Genomic DNA, 5,404 nt, shown 5'->3' on the forward strand with positions numbered 1-5,404 from the left:
CGTTAGTGCTGTGTTAGAAGCACCCCCTCGTGGTTATGTGTAATGTGTAAGGATTGCTATGAAGCCTTGGAAGGGAAATGGGATCTGAGAATGTAGGGGTCAGTGAAAGCATTCAGTTTATCTGCACTCTAGAGCTCCCACCTTTACTTTGTTCCTAGAGCACAGGGCGTAACCTTCTGCGGGTTTGCAGGGTCTTTTACTAGTGTAAGAGCCTTACACATATATCCTTAACCTCTGTGAACAAACATTAAAACAGAATGCACACGCTAAGCATACAATGCTCACCACTCCCAATAAGGCAGACACACTTTTCCTGGTGGCCAGTTAGGATCAGGTCATCCAGGGATTCCAGCTTTTGCACGATATAGTTGGCAGGGTGTTGAGATCTGGCAGCTCTGATCTTGGGCTGTGTCCTGGAGTTGGTTCCAATTAACTTCCTTTTGGACCCATTTATATAGTGAAACATGAGTCCTGCTTAGCTATATCTTAACCAATTATTTAACTAAAATATTATAAAGTAATTCTTTGACCAATCCTAACATATTGCAAAACAGTTCTTTACCCACTCATACTGCACCACCTTAGTTGATTTAAATCTTGCAAAATTAGTTATGCAGACAGAAGCCATACAGGTAAAAAATAGAGAAGTAAGGACCCTAAAGGCCAGAAGCTGGGAATGGGCGATAGGGAAAGGCTCACTTGATGATCACCTGTTCTGTTCATTCCCTCTGGGGCAACTGGCACTGGCCATTGTCGGAAGACAGGACCTTTGTTCTGACCCAGTATGGCTGTTCTTACGTAACGCAAAACTATAAAGAAGTAGAGATTTCACAACCACAACTGTAGATAAGTGATTCCTTGCCAGACAGAAAGCTATCAAACAAAGTTTTCTTTAAACATCTTTAGATCTGTTTTCTGGTGGTGGTGGTGGGTACTCTTGGGATGAGAGCATCTTCTTTATAGCGTGCTATTTCATTGTTTGAATGTAGTTTAGATGGAATGTGAGGATGTGACTTTCCGCTTCTTGGCTCATGGCTGCTGCTGTCCTAATGTGGCTGCAGAAGAAGCCTCAGACCTTACATTCACCATCAGCATAGCAGGAGTTTACAACAGTAACTCCTGATAGCATTGATGGGAGCTCCCCATATCCACGGAAGAAGGTCACAGTGCCCTTGGATTTCTGAGGCAGACCTGGCTGCTGAATGCTCCTTGGCCCCTGGAGGCTGAACGTGGCAGAGAGCAAACTGAAGCCTGTAGCATTTAGTTGTTTGGTAACAGCAGCGTCTAAGTGATCTGCCTCGGGGGTCAGGTGCATTTTCCAGTTGCCTCATGTGCAGGCATTTTCTGCCCTCTCTGGTGGTATTAGCAAGTGCACATAGAGCAGTTATTTATAACCTCTGGGCCAAATCTATCCCTGCTGCCGCTATTGACTTAGTCACTCTGAGGGGAATGTGACTCTCTGGGCTGATGTTGGTGACACTGAATTTTTTTTTCTTTTCTTTTTTGGAACTAGTTATTTTCCCCATGGTCCTGCTGCAAGGGCTTGTAGAGGGCAGAAATAATGAGCAACACTTTGACTACAAAGTGTGAACTTTACAAAATCATCTCACAAGGATGATCTGTGTGAAACACTTCAGGAATGTCTCCCTTTCACTAGAAGACAGCCTACATTCTCGAGCCCTCATCTTGCAATCTGATGCATGCAGCTGGACCACCATGCCTGTCCCTTCAATACCAAAGGATCAGATTGCCTGACCAGGGCCTTAACATTATTACTGGTACAAAACCTTTATATTGCTGTAGTCAATGCATAGTGGCATCAGCCAGATCAGGGCCTGTTGTGCTAGACTCCTCTCTGAAAGCATGATAGATTAACCCAGGTATGACTAAAAAAGTAACCGTCGCATCCTAACTTTTGTTCACAGTCAGTTCTCAGATTATCATTTTAATGAGCAGAAGCTAACTGAATAGAAAATGCCATTGCAAATCAGGGGAGTTAGAGCTGGGACTCGGCAGCAGGACTCCTGGGTTCCATTCTTGGCTCAACTACTGACTTACTGTGAAATACACCTTTATGCCCCCGTTTCACCCTCTCTGGAATCTATACCTGAATACTTCACTACAAGCATTACCAGGGCAGAGGATGGTGAGGTTTAATTATTTGTAAAGCATGCTGAGATCCCCAAATGGAAGAGGTAAATTCTTATCGTGGGTGAGGCACAAACTTCAGTAACTCATGTAGTTCAGAAACAGAACATCTTATTCTCATGGAGTTAGGTCAGTTCAACAGTATTGGTTTCATGCTTAGCATTAGTATTTGTTAAATAACGACCAAACAAAATGCCTGCCTGACATTTCTGAGGACACGCACACAAAAACACCAGCGTCTTCAAGCAGAGGGTTAACAATGACCCCAGAATTCAAATGACCCACTTTCATTTATGCTTCAACCTTGAAAGCCCAGGACTCCTCAAAGAACAAAGGTGATTGACTGTGGCATCGTTCTAACCCCATTTATTGTTGACATTCCCATATGAGGCTGTACCAGAAGCTTTGGCAACATATTTAATTGAACCACACATTGTACATGCTAATCAATGTAAATTACACTATTATGGGGATGCCATTTGATAATATAAACAGTGCTATGTGTATCAGACAGGTGACCCACTCTGCTAAATCCTAGAACTGGTGTTCAATCCCACGGCAGGAGAGGATTCTAGACTTGGCAGATCCACTTTTCCTGACCTGCACAATTAGTTCCTTGTTGAGCAGCAACACCTCCTGGACTAGTTATTCAGACCCCACCAACATAGCAGTGGAGCATCTGTAGTCTAAATAAGACTAGGATACCAACCATGATGAGGGTTAATACTGACCAACACAAGTTTCAGAGTAGCAGCCGTGTTAGTCTGTATTCGCAAAAAGAAAAGGAGTACTTGTGGCACCTTAGAGACTAACAAATTTATTAGAGCATAAGCTTTCGTGAGCTACAGCTCACTTCATCGGATGCATCCGATGAAGTGAGCCGTAGCTCACGAAAGCTTATGCTCTAATAAATTTGTTAGTCTCTAAGGTGCCACAAGTACTCCTTTTCTTTTTGACCAACACAAGTCATTTTTGTTTGGCTGTTGCAATACCAACAGTGGGTCAACGCTCAGCTGTTGTTTCATTCATTTTGGGTTGTCCACAAAGTACTGTAAATCTGGGGCACAAGCATTGGTGTTAATTGGTAAAACAGAAGGGCAAGAAACAATGGAAATAGCCATAGCCCCCAGGAACGGATCAATACAAAAGGATTTCATCATCCCCAGCAAGCAGACTTAACACTGACATTGTCAGAGGTTCATTTCCTCTGAAGGATAATCATGCCAGATGGAGCTGCCTTAGCTGAGGGCAGCAGTGACACCAGCATCATTGGCAGGAAGGTTTCAGTTGACTAGACATGGTGTTAAGTCAGGTTTGTGTCACTGGAGTTTTCCGGTACTCTTTCCGCTTCCTATTTCTGTCAATCTTACCCAAGCAGATACAGTGAACACAGAAGGGGGCCTGCCAGAATTCTCTGCACATTTGTGATGCTTGCATCTCGCAAACCTGCTGCTGCTCATGTGACAAGAGCTGGGCTGGGCTGTAAATTCTAACTTCAAGATGGACCAAAAATCCCTTGTGGAACAGAGCCAGCAACAGGGACATAGGCCCAGAACTTCAAAGATAATTAGATGCCAAAAACACAGGGAGTTAAGTATCTAAATACCTTTGAAGATCTAGGCATGAGCTTCCTTGGATGCACCGTTTACCCTCACTGCATTTCCAGGCATTACAATGACCAGTTTTGTAACATGATACTTAGCCTGTAGTGTAGCCATAGCCTAAATCAACATAAGTTACGTGGCTCAGGGGTGTGAGGTAGCCACCTCCTGAATGACAATTTATGCTGATTTAAGCACCAGCGTGTACAGCATTACGTTGGCAGCAGAGCCTCTCCTGCTGACAGAGTCCACCGCTCATTGGGGTGGATTAATTAAGTTGAGTGGGAAGCTCTCTGTAGCCATAGCCCTAGTGTACAGGCCTGACAAACTGTTAGACCCACATGCACCGCTCCCGTCGCCCACTGGCACTTTCAGAAGCACCAAAGTCATGCTAGGCATTGACACATCAGCTTTCCCTGCTAGGCAGGCAACTCCATCAGCAAGTGCTTCCCCCATCTTTGTTTTTTGCCTTTAACTGGCTTAGACAATTTAAAGCCCCTGAACAGTTCCTCCTCTTGCTCAATACATGCAGAAAGAAATTGGAGATGCAGGAAGCAGTAGGTTAGTGAAGATACAAGTTATTTTAAGCAGTCAAGTGTATTGAATTTCTGTTTATAGTTGTGGTTGTTTTTCCCCTTTGTACCGGGCACAACTATTTTTGCCTGTCCCCTACTTGTACTGCGGAAGAATGCAATTATTAAAATGAAATAATCCCTCACTTTCTTATTCAGTTTTGATTAGCTCCTGTACTTACTCTAATTTGTGCCCGTATAATACAGGAATTGCCATACTGGATATGACAAGTGGTCCATTTAGTCCAGATTGCATCAATGGCCAATACCAGATATTTCAGGAAATAGTGTAAAAAAAATGCCATTGTGGATAATTATGGAATGACCTACCCATAAGGTTCAGAGTAGCAGCCGTGTTAGTCTGTATTCGCAAAAAGAAAAGGAGTACTTGTGGCACCTTAGAGACTAACAAATTTATTTGAGCATAAGCTTTCGTGAGCTACAGCTCACTTCATCAGAAATGCATCCGATGAAGTGAGCTGTAGCTCACGAAAGCTTATGCTCAAATAAATTTGTTAGTCTCTAAGGTGCCACAAGTACTCCTTTTCTTTTTGTGGCACCTTAGAAACTAACAAATTTATTTGAGCAAGGTGCCACAAGTACTCCTTTTCTACCCATAGGGGACATTTCTTCCCAAATCTTGTCAGTTAAGAGTTGGCTTAGGCCCTGAAGCTAGGGTGACCATACGTCCTGATATTTAGTTGTTTGTCCCGCATCCCGACGGATGTACAGTCAGGACACCATTTGTCCTGATATTTTGCTTCGGCAACACTCCCCCCCTTTTTTGGGGGGGGGGGTTTCTGCTTGGGGTGGCAAAAAACCTAGAGCTGTCTGGGAGGGGAGGGGGGCTGGAGTGAGCCTGTGGCTGCCCCCCATGTGTCCCGATAATTTTGTTCTCGTCATCTGGTCACCCTACCTGAAGCAGGAAGGTTTATTTACCTTCTTAAATATAATCAGTACAAGCATCTAATCTTTGTTTAAATCCTGATCTTGTGGGCTCAATATCCTGTGGCAATGAGTTCCACAGTTTCAGTTACATGTTATGTAATATTAATTTACAATTTAAATAATTTAAAAAAGACG

This window comes from Dermochelys coriacea, chromosome 19 (assembly GCF_009764565.3).
Source record: "Dermochelys coriacea isolate rDerCor1 chromosome 19, rDerCor1.pri.v4, whole genome shotgun sequence".
Taxonomy (NCBI): Eukaryota; Metazoa; Chordata; order Testudines; family Dermochelyidae; genus Dermochelys; species Dermochelys coriacea.